Source organism: Marmota marmota, unplaced genomic scaffold (genome assembly GCF_001458135.2).
Source record: "Marmota marmota marmota unplaced genomic scaffold, marMar, whole genome shotgun sequence".
NCBI lineage: Eukaryota > Metazoa > Chordata > Mammalia > Rodentia > Sciuridae > Marmota > Marmota marmota.
In genome coordinates, this window is record NW_026000005.1 from 10,740,598 (window position 1) to 10,761,282 (window position 20,685).

Below are 20,685 nucleotides of genomic sequence, written 5' to 3' on the forward strand. Positions count from 1 at the left end.
TTTATAGCTTAAAATATGTTTGATTACACATATTTATTATTGATTAGTGTGTATATCAAGAAATATAGTGAATAAAGTCAGTAGTCATGCTTCCTCTTTTATATAGTACTTGGTGCCTCATAAATTGCCATTATATACTTTTTTCATGGAAACACTGTGGATCAATACTATATTTTACAGATGAAAGAAACAGTGTTAAAGGAACTAACCCAAAGGTAGTCCCCTAGTAAAATCTCTTTGTCCTCATTTTAGTTTTCTTCCTTTCATTCTAGCATTCTGTGTAGTGGCTTATAGAATTATGGATCCATTTATACTTAGATAATATAAAGATAAGCTATTTATTTCTTGGGGTGTTTTTGTTTTTGTGGTGCTAGGATCAACCCCAGGGCCTTGTAAAGGCTAAGCACGTGCTCTACCATTCAACTACTCTTGGCCCCCATTTGTTTCATTCTTCTCTAAATAGAGCACAGCCCAAGAAAAGGTTATCTTATGGATTTCTTAATGTAAAATCTATCATCATCACCATGTTGTGGATAGTACCTGTTTTTTAAGGTCACTGTTGGGAAAAAGCTATTTGAAAAGAAGCAGTGGTTTTCTAAGTCTTTGTGCAATTATTAATATTTATGGACATCCATCTTAAATACTCATATTGGCACAACCTATCTTGAGTGAAAATATGGCTTAAAAGAGATTATTTGTGCATTACTAAGATTACTGAATCTACAATATTCAAACTATGGCTCTGGCACTTAGAAACCTTAGAAAAGTCATTTATCCCTTTTGAACTTTAGTTTCTCACCTTAAAAAATGACAAGAATATCTGTTTCCTGACAGTATTATTCAAAATGAAACAAGAACATATATGCCAAAGCACTATGTAGATATTCTCATTCATTACTGCTAAAAGGACATGCATTTCTGTATCTCTGTCACTTTTCTATCCAAGAGAGAAGCATGAGGTTAAGTAGGCCTCTTTGATTCGGAAATTCCAACTCTAGTGAGATATACAAATGCTTATATTCAGCAGTGACGTTTTCACCTAAAAGAAAACTTAATTCTTTGATAAGGTATGACATATTATATAAAACAGTTACTTCCAAAGCAGTATATACCACTGTAAAACTAAATTAAAATAAAGTAATTATTTCATAATTTATTTTTCCCCAAATCTATATTTTTAAGTCTTTTGAGATCAAGGAGAGCTGCAAGTGTATATTTAAAAAGTTGATACATTAGTTGCATTTGTACAGTGTCCCAGGTTTCTACTTGTATGAAGCTGCTTAGAGAAGTGTTTTGAACTTTATTATTTAATTAAAGTGGTGTGAAAATGCCAAAGCTTACCTCATATTCAAGGGCTCACTGAATAAAGGTATAACTTGAAGTATGTAGTTGTAACAAAATTGATATTTACAGTCTCTCTCTACCTGCCACATAAATCAAAATTTGATCCTTTTAGTAGTTCTTATAGTATTTACAGTATTTAAAATATTTGATCCTTATAGTATTTTCAGTCTCTCCCTATCTGCCACAAAATTTTATCCTTATTACCTATAGCAAATAAAGTAATTTTAGATTCCTCTAGTAAAAGGAAATTTTTATCCTCTTGTCTTCAAGGTGCACAGTCTGTAGAACACCTTGAATCCATTGCTACTATTGAAGTTTTAAATATTTGTTATGTTATAAGTACTTCTTCCTTTAATCTATGGTAGTTTATAGCTGTTAAATTGGATCAGTACTGCATATTAATTTCTAGGCTTTCATCAGCAGTTGCAAACTCCCAAGCTTTAATTACATGTTAGAACAAAAGAAGACTTGGGACTTCCTCTCTAGAATTTACGATTAACATAAGGGAGAGAAATTTTATAGCACAATGTAATTATTTTTTACAGTGTTAGGGAGGGCAATAAGTAAGAGATGTCCCAAAGAAAGATAGCATTTTGGTTGTCTTTTATTATAATTTTAGAGTGATATTTTGAATTGGATTGTAAACAAAACATGAACAGAATGAAAGAGTGAATAACATTTTTAACGTTTTTTTCTTAATTTGGATATTCATCATCAGACTTTGCATGTTACCATGAATTCTCAAAGTGTCAGATTTTCCTGTTTATTGAAACATGTATTTATCAGGCACTTAATAGATTAGGAACTATGCTGGGTACACTTCTACATATAATCTTCATAATCATGCTGTGAGGACAATATTGGAAGGGAGGAAATTAAAATTCAAGAAAGAAATTAATACAAGAAACAGCTGGTTAGTGAAATGTAAGGTATTTAAACCGATCTTTTCAATTCTATGGGTTCTTAATTTTTTCAAATATGAATTACTTCTTAATTTTATCATTAATAGCAGTTCACTGTAGAAAATTTGAAGAATACAAAATAAAAAGGAGTAAATAAGCCTGGTGTGGTGGCACGTACCTGTTAGTTATCCCAGAAACTCAAGAAGCCAAGACATGAAGATTGTAAGTTTGAGTCCATCCTCAGCAATGTAGTGAGACCCTGTCTCAAAATAACAAAAAAGACTGGCAGGTGTAGCTCAGTAGTAAAGAGCACCCCTGGGTTAAATCTCCAGTACCAGAATAAAATGAAAATAAAAGGAGAAGGAAAAAATAAAAATATCCATGATCTCGCCACCCAGAAATAATAGTTTTATTTTCTTCTAATATTTTTGATGTAGATTTCATATAGTTGGAATATTTCGTATGTGCAGCATAATCCTTTTTGCATTTTTCACTGTATAAACATCCCATCTTGAAAATAATTTAAGTGTTATTTTTAATAACTGCATAGCATTCCAACCTGTAGGTACATGGTTATTTATTTAAACATTCTCTTAGATTTTAACATTTCAATTGTAATGATGTTTCTCATATTTGATTGAAAGTTTCAATATAATGGACTGAGAGTATAGCTTAGTGATAGATGCCTACCCTATGTTTGATCCAAAGCACTAACAAAAAAGAAAATAAAAGAGACAATTTTAATATATTGTTTAATGCTTAAATAAATTTATAAGTATGTAAGAAACCAAGAAAAAATATTTGCCAAATATGTTATTGCTATCTTTTATGAGAATTTTAAATTGCATGAGAAATGTAATTTCATATGCAGAAAGGAAAATTCTAAACTGTATACATCTGTCTCTTAATCCAAGTTATCTTAATTATGTGTAACCTCTAACACACAAACAAAAGACTGGGGAAAATTAGACTGAAGTCTTAAAAGTTGTCACCATCTCTTACCTCCATTATTAAAATATCTTCCTAACTGACCTCTTAATTCCACTTTTGCATCCTAAAAGTCCTTTAAATTCACACACTGCCAGAGAAATCTATTTAATACAAAATTGTAGGTCATTTCTGCACAACTTTTCCAGTGGTTTTGGCAGGGTAAAATCCAAAGTTCTTAGCATGATCTACAAAGTCTCCCATCTCCCAACTTCCATTTTTCTAATTTTAATTTTCTACCTCTGATCCTGTGTTTACTTTCTCTAGCCACATCTGCTTCTTGGCTTTTCCTTCAAAGGTTTGAACATGTTCTTTTGGGGTTTTTCTTGTTGCTTTTCCTTCTGGATTGCTCTTCCTCAAGATGTATGCATTATTTGCTAATTCACTTGAAGTTTCTGCTTGAATATCATTTATCAGAAAGGACTTCCCTAACCACTCTATTTTTTTTCATAGCACAAATCATTTTTATTTGTTCTTTTTAGACATATATGATGGTAGAGTTTATTTTGACATACATACATGGAATATAACTTATTCTTGTGGGACCTAAGTGAACACATCTAAGTGATGTGGAGATGTGCACTGAGGTATATTCATATATGAATAAAGGAAAGTTATGTCCAATTCATTCTACTGTCTTTCCTATTACCAACCCCTCCCCTCATTTTATGTGCTTTTATCTAATCCTTTGAACTTCTGATCTTCCCTGCTCCTTCCCCCGCCTTATTGTGTGTTAATATCCTCATATTCCATGTTTTAGCTTTTATGCTGCTGTGACTAAGGACTCAACCAGAACAGCTATAGAGGAGGAAAAGTTTATTTAAGGGCTCATGCTTTCAGAGGTCTCAATCCATATACGGCATGCTCCATTCCTCAGGGCTCAAGACGAGGCAGGACATCATATAGAAGAGTATGGCAGAACGGAAGCAGCACACATGATGATCAGGAGGCAGAGAGAGAGACTCTACAGATACAAAATATATACCCAAAGCTACGAACCCAATGCCCCACCTCCTCCAGCCACATCCCACCAACCTTCAGTTACCATTCAATTAATCCCATCAGGTGATTGATTCACTGATTGAGTTAATGTGCTGGTAACCCAATCATTTCTTCTCTGAACCTTCTTACATTGTCTCACATGTGAACTTTTGGGGACACCTCACATCCAAAACATAACATTTGGCCTTTGGATTTGGGGGATTGGCTTATTTCACTTTGCATGATAATCTCCAGATCTGTCCGTTTACCAGCAGAAGTCATAAAGTCATTCTTTTTTATAGCTGAGTAAATTCCCTTGTGTATATATACCTTATTTTCTTTATCCAATCATCTGTGAAGGGCACCTAGGTTGGTTCCATAGCTTAGCTATTGTGAAAGGAACTGCTATACATATTTATGTGACTATGTTAATGTAATAAGCTCATTTTAAGTCCTTTGGGTATCTACCAAGGAGTGGGATAACTGGTTCAAATGGTGGTTCCATTCCATGTTTTCTGAGGACTCTCCATATTGCTTTCCATTGTGGTTGCACCAATTTGCAGCTCACCAGTAGTGTATGAGAGTACCTTTCCTCTGCATCCTGTATTGTTACCTGTATTCCTGATAATTTCCATTCTGACTGGAGTGAGATTAAAACTGGAGTGAGATTAAAACTCAGTTTTAAATTGCATTTCTATGATTGCTAGAGATGCTAACCACTCTACTTCAAAAAAATAGTATCCATTCCTTCCCTTAACTCTGCACTGATTACCTACTTTATTTTTTTTAAACCACTGACCTTGTCTCTGTTTAACGGTTTGTTTATTTCTGTTCACCATATATTTCATGATAACGAGAATTTATTTGGTATTATTGCTGAATTCCCCCAAACTAAAACAGAACAGGGCATGTAGTAGACACTCAGTATTTCTTTGTTGAAAAATGAATGATTTTAATTTTCTCCCATATATTTTCCTATGCTTTAGATATTTTGCTTTACTGAATAAATACACATAAACCTAAAAATTTCACTAAATAACAGTTCTCAAGGAATTTATCCATTATTTCTAGGTTATCCAATTTGTTGGTTTATAGTTACTCATAGTCCAGGCATCTATCAAAGATATTGAGAGTTTGGTGCAAACTACCACAATAAAGCAAATATTGCAGTAAAGCCAGTCACACATACTTTTTGTTTCTCAGTGCATATAAAAATTATGTTTATACTGTAAATTTATTCAATTTGCAATAGATTTGTGTATTAAAAACAATGTATATACCTTTATTTAAAAGCTATTGCTAGGGCTGGAGATGTAGCTCAGTGGTAGAGTGCCTGCATGTATAAGCCCCAGGTTCAATCCCTAATACCTCAAAATAAATAGATAGATAGATAAAACATAAAAACTATTGCTAAAAAATGGTAATGACCATCTGAGCTGTTAGAAAAAATGACTTGATCAATACAGGGTTGTCACAAACCTTCAATTTGTTTTTTAAAAAAAGTTTAAAAAGTGCAGTAAAGCAAACACCCACTAAAACAAAGAATGCCTGCAGTTTCTTAGGTTACTTTGTATTGCTGTGGTACCAGTTACGATTTCTCCTCTTTCATTTCTTATTTTAATTGGGTCCTTCCCACCCTTGGTTAGTCTATCTAAAGGTTTGTCAATTTTGTCTTGTCAAAAAACCAACCTAGTTTTGTTGGTTTTTTTTTTTTTTCAGTTTTCTTTCTAGTGTCTATTTCATTTATTATTCATCTAGTCTGTGATTTTCTTCTACTAACTTTGGACTCATTTAGTTCATCCTTTCCTAGTTCTTTAGGTATGAAATTAGGTATTATATTTGAGAGCTTTCTTTTTTCTTCATGTGGATGTTTGTCACTATGTACTTTATTAGAATTGCTTTTGCTGCATCTCGTAAGTTTTGGTATGTTGTATTTTAGTCTTCATTAGTTTGGAGATTTCACTTTTGATTTTTTTCTTTGACTCATTAATTGTTCAGGAATGTATAATTTGATTTCCATATATTCGTAAATTTTCCAACTTTAATCCTATTATTTCTAGTTTTATACCATTATTGTAAGACAATTGATATGATTTTCAATTTTAAATTTGATAAGACTTATTCTGTGGCCTAATAAATTATCTATCCTGGAGAATGTTCCATGGACATATGAGGAAAACGTGTATTCTGCTACTCCTGTGTGGAGTTTCCTGTATAATTTTTAGGTCCATTATAGGATTGAACAATTGTTCAAGTCTAATTTTCTGTCTGAATGATCTATCTGTTGTTGAAATTGGAATATTGAAGTCCCCTACTGTTACAGTATTGTTATGTTTCTTGCTTTGGATATGTTAATATTTACATTATATTTATGTTCCAATGTTGAATTCATGTATACTTATTATGTCCTCTTGAGAAATTGACCCCTTTATTATTACACAATAACCTATTAACCTTTTCTTGTTTTTACAATTTTTTTTTTACTTAAAATCTATTTTGTCTTGTATAAGAATAGTCACTTTTGCTTTCTTTTGCTTACCATTTGCATGGAATACATTTTTTCCCCACCCTTCACTTTCAATTAATATATGTTCTCAAAGCTAAAGCAAGTCTCTTATAGGCAGCATATAGTTGGGTCTTCTTTTCTTGTCCAGTTAGCCACTTTATGTCTTTTGATTAGCGAATTTAATCCATTTACATTCAGGGTAATTATTAGTAGATAAGGACTTGCTGTTTCCATCTTGTTGATTATTTTCTGCTGTTTTGTGAATCTTCCGTTTCTTCCTCTCTCGCTGTATTCTGTGTGTGTGTGTGTGTGTGTGTGTATGTGTGTGTTTGATTTGTTTGTTTTCTGTAAACTTTGATTCTTTTATCTTTTGTGTACCAACTATAGATTGTAGTGTTGTGCAACATCTTAGAGTTATGACAGTCTGTTTTAAGCTGATAACAATTTAACTTTGTTCACATACAAAAACTTTACACTTTTACCCCCTCAAACATACATTTTATGTTTTTTATTACAGTTTACATCCTTTTATATTACATATCCATTAAAAAATTATTGTAACTATAGCTTTATTTAATATTTTTGTCTTTTAAGATTTCTGAATTATCTTTTATTCTTAGGCAAAGAAAACACCGATATGGTAAGCAATATTTACTGTACAAAATTTTGAATTGATATTTCAGCTAATGATTTATATTATGTATTCTGTATGCCTTAACTCCTTGATGAATAACAACTGGTATCAATAGTGATGTTAAGTTTACATTTAGAGTTGTGATGAGGTATTTTTTTCAAGTACAGAAATAATTTCTGTAACATCGGTCAAATGTCTGTACTGAAGTAATATGTTTTGCTTTGGGTTTATGCTTGGTTATCTTCTGTAATTGAACATGTTCTGAATTTAGCTTTATGACTTAAGTTTTATTAACTATAGTTATCATTTGAAATTTGTGGAGCAGATATTTACCTTTGTGGTGTAAAATTGTTAAATCATGGTCAAATAGAAATGAAGGGGTATTTTTATTAACTTTAGAACAAACATTAAAAGCTCTATTTGCATAACAATTGGGAAAAATTATACATCTACTTTTTATAAAGGAAATTCATGAAGGAAGCATGCTTTTAAAAACTAGTTTGACAGGAATAAAGGATAAGAGTTGCAGTCTTATATCAGCATTGAATGCTGTGTATTTTTTATTGTGTTTTTAAAATTTTTTTTGAGTTTATGGTATTACAAGTCTTGGTTCACAGAATTATTCCTTTACTTACCTGAATACTTACTTTCCTGAGAGTGGAATTGGTCAGGCTAATCTGAATAAAGACCAAAAGCTCAGTGTAGAATTATACTTTCCTAAGCAATTTTATGATCACAAGAATTTGTACAGAGATGAAAAAATAATTATTCCAAAGTTTATTTTCTCTCTTTCTCAAAGTCAGTCTCTCTCCTTTTTCCTCATTCTCCCTCTCCCCCTCCCCTTATGCTTTCCTGTCTTCTTCCCTAATTGTAAGAGTTGAAGCATAGTCAAATTTTTTATTGCTAATCAGTACTTAAAATTATAATCAGGTATTAAATTGCTAATGTGGTAGTCATAAAAGTCACTTAAATTCTTAGCAAACACAAACACTTATTTAGGATGTAAAACAAGTGATACATAGCATATCTGAAGGTAACTTTTAAATGTTTTTATTTGTAAGCATTCTTTTGTAACTTACTACTTGCACTGTAGATTAGACATTATTTATTCGACTTAAATTTTATCTTAATATGTATTTCATTTTTAAGCACTGTTCACATCTAAACTAAAGCAAAGGCAGGAATTCTTCCCATAGATTTAAAATAAACTTCTTTCTAGATACTTTTGTAAAGGAAGTTCCCTGTGTATTATTACTCTGTGGATTCATGTATTGATGCAAAATTTATTTCAACCTTTGAAAACTAGAGAGTGTATATAAGAAGAATTTTGCTCTGAAGAAATGTTGCACAATAGCAAGCATATGGAAAGGAGACTATTATGTCCTAAGATTTACCAGATGGATAACCCCATCTTGGTTGTAGATATTGGGAACAATACTGAAACCACAAAAAATCTAGTTTCAACCTGCCCAATGAAGTCTATGACTTCAGAAAGAGAGTAACAAGAAAATAAAAACTTTAATTGGCAACAAGGTGGCAGGTAGAAGAAGTAGAGTTGTCACTCTAATTCCATCTTGCCAAGGGTCATAGGTGAAAGCTTATATGGGATTTCTGGGGAGTCTAATTTTAACCACAGCCAGGTGGTCACTGGGATGGTCATTAATTTTTGCAGTAATAAGTTCTCTTGACATGATTTTGAGATTGTCCCCAAGTTGTCAGGCATTCCTATAAGCCTTTTAAAGACACATTACCAATTAGGAGGTCATATGACTGGTAGTGTTCAAGCAGGACCAAATTCAGTTAATTTTGGGAGCAATGAGGAATAACGAAGTGAGGCAAAACAGAAACAATGAAAAACAGACTTGCTAGTGGTAGAAGCAATTTAGCATATTCATTGACTTCCATTCTCCACTATTTGTTTCATTACATAATCCTGTATGAGGTGAGAAAGGAGGGGTACCAATTCAATCTGGCTACTTCTGCTGGACAGGGATATAGTAAGGGACCACAGAGATCTGCTGATCAGAAAATTCTTTAGTTCCACTTTTTGGTCCCTGATTAAGGGATAAGGTTTCCTGTTCTGTCATATCATGACATTGCCCCTGGTATAGCCTTTTGTATAAATTTTCCCTGTAGGTGGGACAATATATTGCACAGCACGGTATAAGTCCCAGGCAAATGATTCCTGTCAATCTTTTAGTAAGAGCTTTTCCACAAGAGTTTCCCCAGAACCATATGGAAACCATCCATTTAGATTTAAAGTGCAGTCATAGGTCCTTGTCTTAATTTGGGTGTGCATGGCCTGCAGAGCTAAAGAGATGTTTCCTGAATTGTCTCGAATATATATTCACCATTCAGCTTTTATAATTGCACATGTTCTTCCCTGAGATACAGTTGAAATATCTGATGCCATTCAGTTTAAGAGAACACCTTTTTTCATCAAAGCTACTTCTATATTAAGTAAGGAGATCTTTTTAGCACTGTTATTTAAGCTTTCTTTCCCATGCACCACAATACATCTTCCAGACTAATCTGAGGAATAAATCCTGACACTAGATGATCATACCACTGAAAAACAGATCGAGTCCAGCTATGTAGGAAGTTGGGAAGATTTGTGGACTAATCTATTTCCTTTACCCATCTCCCATTTATCCAAGTATACCCTATGGTGCATCTCCCCAGCCAACTCTGAGAAAACCAGGGCCAGAAATTCATTCCATGTAGCCATGGCTAACTATGTATTTTTGGACCTGAGTATTCAGTCAGTTCCAAACCAGTCTTAGACCTGTAAAATCACAACATAATGACATTGATAAATAGGAACTTTTCCTCACTCCCAAGTGCATCTAAGCCATATATGTGTGATCATGTTGCTCTCAACAGATTATAGCCCTCTGATTTAGCTCTCCCGCAGTAGGTGTAAGACAGATAAATTCATCTAAGATTTGGAAGTATCTTTGTATCTATGGTTGTTTGCTAGGATTTTGGAGAGCAGTGGTATGGATTTATCTGATTGGGCTTTACAAATGTCAGGTGTTTCCATGATCTTGTGTGACTTATCAAAGGCTGATACCTGCCATTGTAATGCAATAGTGAACAGTTAGTAGAATGACATAGGTTCCTGTCCATTTAATATAGATAGGAAGCACTCTGTCACAGGAGGGAGATTGTGGAATATTATATGTGATGGGCCTGGTGGCATGTAAGAAACTTATACATAGAGGCTTGTTCTAAAGATTGGACATAGTCTTTAATAGGTTGTTCTTTAGAGCAAAAATTCATATTTGTGTCATGTATGGGGCCTGGAATGGTCTACCATATAATATTTTTAAAGGACTTAATTTAACCTTGCCTTAGGGAGCCACATGTATCCTCAGCAGTAGGGGAATAGGCAAAATGTTATACCATGTTAGTTGTGTTTCTCAGCATAATTTAGCTATATTCTTTTTTTTAAAAAGAGAGAGAGAATTTTTTATTATTTATTTTTTAGACACAACATCTTTATTTTTTTATTTTATTATTTATTTTGGGACACAGCATCTTTATTTTATTTTTATGTGATGCTGAGGATTGAACCCAGTGCCCCGTGCATGCCAGGCGTGGGCATTACCGCTTGAGCCACATCCCCAGCCCAGCTATATTCTTTTTTAAGGTTTTTTTTTTCCCCACCAGTTGATTATAGCCTTCAGGTTAAATGAAGTTTCCATTTGGTGCCTGCTGTACAACTTGTAAAGCAAATGTGGGATCATTGTCACTCTATGGTTTTTGGCAATCCATATCTTAGTATTATCATTACTTCTATTCCCATTTCTTTTCAGGCAGGGAAGGGCTCTACCCACGCAAAAATTATCTACCAAAATCAATAAGTTACAAAGGTTACCTAAGGCTGAACGCATTTGCATAAAGCTGATCTGCCAGTCTTGATAGGGAATTCTCCTTAGAAATGAGTTTTTTCATTGGAAGCTATAAGGAGGTCTTTTGAATATTTTTTAACACATATTAGTCATCCTCGTGTTAACAATTTCACAAACCAGTATAGACCAGGAATAGTTTTATAGTTTTGCGTTCATTGTAAGGTGGCACCTTGACTGTGCTGGGTACTATAGTGAACTCGTTCTAGCATTCAAAGAACAAGGGCCTCTGATCTTAATATGAAGTACTCAATTAATATGATGATATTAATAAGGAGGCACTTTCATCCTCAAGGAGATCCCTTGGTAAAACCCCAGTGTATTGTTTGTTTACAGACTTCCTTTGAGTAGTTAGGTGAGAAATCAGGAAAATTTTTCTAAGGCAATAGGGGGCCAGTCATAGCAGGGATTTTTAATTTTGTTTCCCATTTATCTGCCTGGTTGACTAGTTTACTTTTTCAACATCATTATGTTCTCATTAATGGCCAGGGAAATGCTGATTGCAGGCTATTGAGTCTTATTTTACATCATCTAATAACTATAGGATCTCAGTGCACGTTTAATATCTTTTTGCTGTAGTCTTAACAGTATATTTTACTTGTAGATTGCCCTGTGGGCATGCATGACCATGAAAGCAAACCTAGAATCAGTATAGATGTCAGCTCTTCCCTTCTGAGAGGATGAGAGTTTGTGTAAGTATGATTAGTTTGGCCTTTTGAGCTGAGGTTTCAGGTGACAGAACATCAGCCTCTATAGTTTCCAGGAGTGTCACAATAGCATATCTTGCACATCTCTTACCTGTTTCAAGAAACCGTAGAAAGTTCCATGTCAGAATCTTATAGGGATTTATTATTAAGGTTTGGTCTGCTGGAATAGACCATCTCAATGACTTATAAAACAGTCATGCTATATTGTACCTTCATTTGCAAGTAGCCAGATTTAAGTTGGAAGAAACCTGAAGCTAACATTCAGTTTGTCTCTAATAATAGTCTGATACTTGCCCATTCTCTCTGCTGTCAACTACTAACCCCTTCTTTGTTCTAATAAAGTCATTACATGTTGAGGGACATGCACACTGTAGTAGTTTGTCCCAAAATGAATTTGTCAGCCTCCTACAGCAGGTCAGAGGTAGCAGCAACTGCCTTCAAGCAGAGTGACCATCCTTTCAAAGTCTGGTCTGGTTGTTTTGAAATGTATGCCATAAGATGCAGTGTGAAACCCAACTTTGGGGTTTGTACCCTCAACCTTACACCATTTTTTTTATGCACATAGAGACTGAAAGGCTTGTCAGAATGAGGTAGTCCCAAAACCAGAGCCCAAATCAATCTTACCTTAATGGTATCTAAAGCTTGTTGACACTCAGTGGTTCAATCAAAAGGTTCTATTCCTTTATGGGCTTCATAAAGGTTTGACTTTGAGACCAAATTTCGGAATCCAGATGTGACAGAGAGGCCTGTTATGTCCCAAAATCCTCATAACTGTGTTTGGGTGGTAGGAGTTTTTAGGCAGATTATAGTCCTTTTTCTGTCTAGTAACAGTTTTCTCTATCGCTTAGAAATAGTAAATCCTAGGTATAAACCTGTGCTTGCATATCTAAGTTTTCTTTTGAGACATTTTGTAACTCCAGTCAGTCACATGACTTAAAACTTTATAAACTGTACAAAATGTAGTTCATAGGTAGGGCTAATGATTACCAACATATTGTTATTATAATAGTTGTTACAGTGTGTTGTTTCAATATATTGTAATAACAGTATTTTGAATTAACATTGTAATAACAACCATCCATATGTTGTAATAACAGTCCTATGTCATTTCAAGGTAACATAAATCTTTGGTCAAGACCTCACTGAATAGTACAGAGGAGTTTTTGAATGCCTGTGTGTTCAAACAGTTCCAACAATTCCAGCAGAATTGTCGAGTAACCCTTGTATCAGGATTCTGCTATTTAAAGGCAAACAGAAGTTGAGACTGGACATGCAAGGATATGTAGAAGAAATCATACTTTAATTCTAACACTAAGAATCATCCATATGATTCCAAGACATAGGTTAATAATGTATAGAGTATAGTACCATTGTGTGGCTGTCTTACATGACTCCATTTACGTCCTGAACAAATCTATATTCATCAGAGTGAGGGTTTTTAACTATGAGGATTGCAGTGTTACAGGGGGACTGGCAGGGTCTGATTAGATTTGTGTTTCTGATTTTTTTTTCAGTCTTACTGTGTTGCCCAGGCTGACCTTAAACTTGTAATCCTCCTATCTGAGCCTCCTGAGCAGTGGGGATTGCATGAATGTGCCATCATGCCCAAATTTACACCTGATTTTTATGGGCTGAATGTTTCTTGTTATGCCCAACATTTCTGTGACCCAGACTTCAGGTTTTATAGTATCATAGATCTCTGGGAAAAGCAGTTCTTTATCCTTCTGTTCTGATCACAGGAAGGCCTTCTGTAACTAACAATGAATGTTCTGGCAGAATTTGTTTTTCCAATTGATCTAGAGAAACGATCACTTGAGTATTTAACTTGCATAGGGCATTGTGTCCAAAGAGGGGAATTGGACATTCCAGAATATATAGAAAGCTATGTTTTAAAGTCTTATCTTCTACTTTTCATTCCAGTAGCTGGAGGAAGGACTTGTCTTGAATTTCTCTCAATATTCCTGTTACTTTGGTAAAAGTTTTAGCTTTCTTTCCTGGTTTGGTCTTTAACACAAATTAGGAAGAACCTGTATCTACAAGGAAGTCAATTGGTTGATTCCTCTACTGTCACTTGTACTCAGGGCTATGTAGGAAAACATGGATAGGATGTCTTGGATCTGTGAGAACTCCTGTGCCCATCAATCTTCATGGATGAAAAGAGCTGTTATTTGTAAAGGATCCTTTCAGTATAGAAGATTATTACTTTTTCAGTTTAACATGTCAGAAGTAGAAAATGGGTTATGCATCTAGACATTCATCCCTCCCCACCATCTGGGGACCCTGTTTATTCATATCCTTGTCTTATTTTTCTGGACATTCATTTTTTCAGTGACCTTCTTCCTTACAGTAGGCACAGTTTTTCTCCAAGGTGTACTTGCCTCTTTCAGGCGGTGCCTTCTTCCCAGTGGGGCAAAGCTTTACCTACCAAGGATGAGCCAGAAAAGTGGCATTTTGTTTGGCATCTCCTTGTTTCACACATTGTTCGCTGTCATTGTTATCCTTAAAAGCAATGTCTACAAACTGAAGTTTTGTTCCTAGAGCCCCTTCCAGGCTGTGTAATTTTTTACTAGATGTCCATAGCACTTTATCCTATCAGTATTAAATTGACCATTCCTATATTGTCAGGGTCTGTATCTGTGTAACACCTGTAGTCCTGGTATATGTTCTCTTGAAATTCTAATAGGGCTTCATCAGGTTTTTGTTGAACTTCCTTTCCCTTGTTCAGGCTCTTGGGACCCTCACTCTTAGTCCTGCTAAAATGTACCAGCAGGGATGCTCTAATCAGGCTTTGCCTCTAGCATCCTTAGGGTGGTTACAGTGGTAGAGACGGTCTTATTTGCTGCTAAATTATTAATGGGGTCATCCAGGTGAAGTTTATGAGCTCCTTTCTAGCTTTATCTGTTCTTATCCTCTTTTCATCCTATTTAAGCATAATATTCATTAAGATATGGACTGGACATCTACCCATGATGTGTGTTATGTAGCAAAAATGGATGAAAAGAGCTCAGTTATTTGTAAAGGATCCTTTCAGTATGGAAGATTATTACAGTTAAACATGTCAGAAGTGGAAAATGGGTTATGCATCTAGACACACTCAGCAAGTTGCCCCTGAGCATTTGCTCCTATGGGATACTAGCATAATTGAAAGTGCCCTGCTCTGCATGGTGCTCCCTGTCTGAATTACTTTCCTTGTTGGATTGAGAAAATCCATCTGTTGCCCTGACAACCTCAGAGTGCATTTCAGACTATTCCACATGGGGGTGGTATGTTTTATTCTATAGGAAACCAGGATGATGTCCCTGTATCCTGTGAAAGTACTACAGGGATGTTAGGATAAAAGACTCCAGGAGGGCAAGTGTTTAAAGACTGAAATAGTATTGTATCCTTTTCCTCATTCTTTGTTTTACTATTACATATAATCATTATTCCTTAATAATGACAAAATCCTGCTTATCCCTTCTGTTATCCTGATATAATAACATGTAATCCTACACATAAGTGACCTTGTTATTTTTTTTCCTTTCTGTAGTATAAGTCCAACGGCAAAATGGTATAGTAATTAAGGGAGCATTTACTCCCTTCCCTTGACCCCAAGACATATTGAGACCAGACTGAAAAAAAAATCATCTTTTTTAAAATCATGGAACTGTAGATATCTTCAGCCCACTTACTCAGAATTAATGCCAAAGGGTTCTTTGGGAGAACTATCACACATTTGCCATAGTGCAGCACAGAAGCAATGACAGAACAGATATGGATACAGAAAAGCAAGTAACAGAAACTAAAACCAGAGATCCAGATTACAAACAGATTTAGGGTAAAGGTCTGTAACTATTCTCACTCCTGAGGGACACTCAACTGATTGTCCCACCAGGGAGAGAAGAAAGAGAGCCCATATGGAGGGGAAAGGGAGTTCTTGGGCATGCATTTCAAGGTGACTAACCCTACTCCACAGGCAATTCATTGACTTACCCAGGAACTGTTATGCCACTCTCACAAATGGCATGAGAGGTGACTGACATTGGAATTGGAAAAATGAGAGAGTGTCCTCAGCACAAATGCTGCTGCAGCCACAGAGCCTTAGCCAAATATTCCCCAATCTGAGATGGTCACTGCCACAGACCCTGCTATTCCTGATTGGCTCACCAAATTTATGTTAGTGAAAAGTCTGGTCCCCCTGCTTCCCAGTGAAGCCCATGATTCAAGGGGTGAGGGGAGAAAGAGCTTTACCAGCAACAAGGTGGCAGGTAGAAGATGAATGACTGTCACTCAGATTCCATCTTGCCACGGGTCATAGGTGAAAAGCTTATATGCAGTTTCTGGGGAGTCTAATTTTAACCATAGCCAGGTGGTCACTGGAATGGTCATTTATTCTTGTAGTAATCAGTTTTCTTGACATGATTTCAAGATTCTCTCCAGGTCACGGGGCATTCCTGAATGCCTAAAGAAAGATTACCAATTAGGAGGTCATATAACTGGTAGTATTCTTTAAGGTTTTCCCTTATTCTTCTTTTCAAGCAAGGCTGACTTCATCAGTTAATTTGGGATGGGGGAAGTGAGGAATAGGGAAGTGAGTCAAAACAGAAGAATGAAAAACAGACTTGCTAGTGCTAGGATCACTTTAATCCATTCATTTGCTTCAATATTTGAACAAACTTATCAGACAAAAAAGCTGAGCTTTGCTACTCATACCATTTATAAAAAATACTATTTGAATATATGGTTATATCACAAGAATGGGATCCTAATTAAAATAAGTTTGCTCCATGTATGTATAATATGTCAAAATACACTCTACTCTCATGTGTCTCAAAACAACAAAAAAGAATATATGGTTATAATTGTGTATTTGTTATTAATGTTAGAAGAAACATGTCAGTGTTTTAAATTGAAATAGGAGGTACACATATTAAAATCATTGAAGTTTGAAAGGGATTTAGAGAATTTCTAGCCAACCTCTTATCTTCCTACAATTTTTTAAGCCATTGTTGTAATTTGTTATGTGATTATTAGATGGACTGTAGTAGCTGTTCAAGTGCTATGTAATGTAAAATCATCATGCCACTTCTAACTGTATTTATGTATGATTGAAAGGCAGTAAAAATTTTAATATAAAAATCTAACAAGTTTAATCTAGAATTTTTTTGGTTATTAGAAATATCCATCTTATAATACTTAAAATTTAATTTTTTAAAAAGCACTAAACTGTCATTTTTATTATATTAAATGGAATCAATAGTTCATTTTACCTCTTGGTTGCCATTTTACCTTATTTCCTCTCAATTGATTAAAATGATACATTGCTTTAGCAAGTATTGTTTTGAAGTCTCAGTTTTCTAAAGGAGCTTCTGTTTGTTTCTTTCTACTTCTAGTTTTTCTTCTATAATTAACTCAAGTGTTACTTTTAGTAATACAGATTGGTTGTTTACCCTTACTTATGAACATCTTGAAAATGTTTTGCATTTTAAGAATGCAAAATAAAAAGCAATTACTAGAATATATATGTATATCCAATTACAGCAATAATTAGACACTTTAACCTTCTATGGAAAAGAAGCTTTAAAATCCTTTAAAATGTACATTGTACTTTTTGTAAGTTGTTAGACCATAGCATGTCCATAATTATAAACACAAAGCTTTATTTTCTTGATAAACATTCTGACTTATACTATTATAATTAAACATGATGAAAATTAATGTAGTTTGGATAGATGGTTATGGATAGTTATAAAATTTATATAAGCTGAGGGATTGATGAAGTTTATGTAACTCATGAATTTTTGTATTATGTATTTTATTAAATTATGAATCAGACATGAATCAGCCACATAATTAATTTTCCCACATTTTAGGCATTTAAGTTTTATTAGATTTCACAATAAAATTAGTGTTTTTCTTAATTTTTCTATATAAAAAATGTTTCTTATGTTTCTTTTCAAGATGTAAGTAGCAAGTACTGGGAGTATATCTCAGTTGTAAAGTTTTGGGTTTAGTCCCCAGCAGCAAAAAACAAAAACAAAACAAAAAAACTTAAGCAGCAAACTAACAGAATTTTCATTGATAGTAATGGGTTTCCAGATAATCCAGAAAAACAGTTTCAGCATAATGATATACATGAGTACATAGTGCTGTGAAACTGCATTTTATTTGAATTTAAAATCAACTATACCTAAACTAAAGAGGAAAAGGTACTTTGGGAAGATCTGAATGCATTGTGTAATCTTGAATAAGCAAAATGGTTAGAGATTACATTTTTTCCTCAAGTATGTAGCCAAAATATAGACATAGTCTCCAGGACTCTTTATATGTACATGTTAAAGAACCTTTTTTTTCTAAAGCTAATTTGAATAATCTCTTTATTTTAGGAAAAGAAAAGAAAGCGACTGGAACGCTTTGGACTCCTTTGATAATCTCTCTAAACTTTTCCTCTCTAAATTTTATATATTAAAAGTAAATATAATGAACAAGTTAAAATATTTCAGTGTTCTGTCTAATCAGTTCCTTAATATTTTCACAGACATTGATTTTGTGATTATCTACTATAATTTATAAATCAAAAAATTAGTTAACTAGATTTGCTAAATTATTAGAATGGAGTCAGTTCTTTTGCCCAGGACATTGAAAGATTATAATATATTATGTGTAAAAAATAAAAGTAAAAAAAAAATACCCAAAATTATATAAGTTACATTTATGGCATTCACAAATTTTTAGTTACTTTGTCATGCCTTAAGTGAGTGATTATTGATAATTTATTACAAATATATGGAATTTCCTCATGGTATTTTTAATTTAAATACATATGACCACCTATTAGCTCAAAGTACTTGTCAAAATAAATTGTAAGCTCAAGCCTCATTATCAGTTATAGTTTAAATATAGTGAATATGATACTGTGTTACTTCATAATTTTGATGCTCTTTGTAGTAAATTTGATATAGAACAGTTGCTAAAGAAACACTGTTCAAATGTGTGACCATTTTTATGGAAAACATCTGGGATAATTATAATTAGTTCAGGATGTGTATTGTTTGTTTAAAAACCTCTTAAATTCATGGAGAAAGAAGCATATCTTTTTCTCAATGACTAGAATAATCCAAATTAATATGAAAAAAATCGTTTATGTTATTGGTAGCTGTGGCTTAGGGTATAATTTTGGAGTATTCCAAAAGGAAATGGGAAGTAACTTTTATGTAAAATGCCAAATTGGCACTTTACACCTGTTAGTGTGTATCGTTTAGAACAGCTGTGTCTTTTATTATCAGTAAACAGATGCAGAAAGTAATGGAATGTTTTAAAGCAATATGTTAATCCTGTCTTCCACTACTGAACTGTCTCACAATATAGTGATTAAATATTGACTGTGCAGCTGTTACTTACAATTATAGAATTTCTTAGTTAATTTATCCTTCCCAGGCCCAAATGTTTTAATATTTGAAGATCTAATGTCTACTCTTCAAGTGTTTCACAAAGTAGTTTGTTTATTACAAGTTGATTGCTAAGATACATTATTTGCATAATTTGGAGACAAATTCATGTGTATAAAATTCTTATTAAATATTTCTATGAATTGACTAGTGTTCTTGGTAGGCTAAATAATTTTCAAAGTTTGTTTATTTTTCATGTTCATTAATATGAAGATAATTATTAAATGTATCAATTTAAATTTTATGCTTGAAAACTGCAATTGGTGAACTAAAAGGAAATTATTCATCAAATATTTATGAACCAGAGTACTTAATACCTTCTTAGAACAGTTACTGTATTCAGGCAAAACACTCTACAAGTTATTTAAATTATAGTAGCCCTCTTGCAGTTTAATTATGTTTTAATCATTATTTCACCTGTCAGAGAAGATATGTGTTGCTTCATTATCATGTTTACACATAAGCTTGAGGAGCAATTGTATTAGCTAAAATTATCACTAATATCTAGCATTTACTATGCTCTAATATATGAAATATATTGTGCCAAGAACTTTATTTGTGTTATAATCATCTTTCCCCATTTGTAGATGGGAAATTCAAACTTAGAAATATACTATAAATTGACCAGTATCTAGGAAATAGTGGAGCCCAGATTTAACCCTAGAAATCTTCACTCTTACACCTCTTATTCTTATAACAACTTGACATTTTGCCTGTCTTTAGCATCTAATATCAACATTATACTGAGGGGAAATAACATGCAAAGTAAACTTTGATAATGCCTTTTTTCAAAGCCACTTTTTGTATCCCGTGTGATGAGTTAGTATATCATTTAGGCAAGTTGCCTAAAAACACATAGCAATTAAAAATGCTTAGAAAGACAGCTCCATTTCTTCGTATCTAATTATACAATGATTGTGTAATCTGCTCTTCAATACCATCAGGAGTGTCCCTTAACACAGATATCATGATGCAGCCTGAACTAGAAATGATTTTCTGCACCTCTATTTATGATTTTACTTTAATTGTTCTGCTTTTTGGAGATAGCTCTAGCAATCTATCTATTCTTCTTCCTCAAATAACTTTTCTTTGCTTCAAGAGATTTTAAAAAGCAGCTTGATATAGTTTCTACCTGTGTTACATAATTTTTCTTGTGCCTCATTCACCTAGGAATATTAATTATTATTGAAACAAATTTGTATTAAATAACTGTCCTCTGTCATATATTATTACTAACTATATCTAATGTTCTTATTTTATTATTTGTTATAGGATCTATATTTTAT

General features: G+C 33.6%; 1 protein-coding gene across 1 annotated transcript in view; it reads left to right on the forward strand.

Moving 5' to 3' along the window:
* Positions 1 to 18,435, forward strand: part of Pms1 (PMS1 homolog 1, mismatch repair system component) — a 115,270-nt gene extending 96,835 nt beyond the window's left edge. The window contains exons 19-20 of the mRNA XM_048808163.1: positions 7,341 to 7,360; positions 18,338 to 18,435. The gene's annotated coding sequence lies outside the window, so the exon portion shown is untranslated. The remainder of the gene's footprint in view (positions 1 to 7,340; positions 7,361 to 18,337) is intronic.
* The last annotated feature ends 2,250 nt before the right edge of the window (positions 18,436 to 20,685 follow it).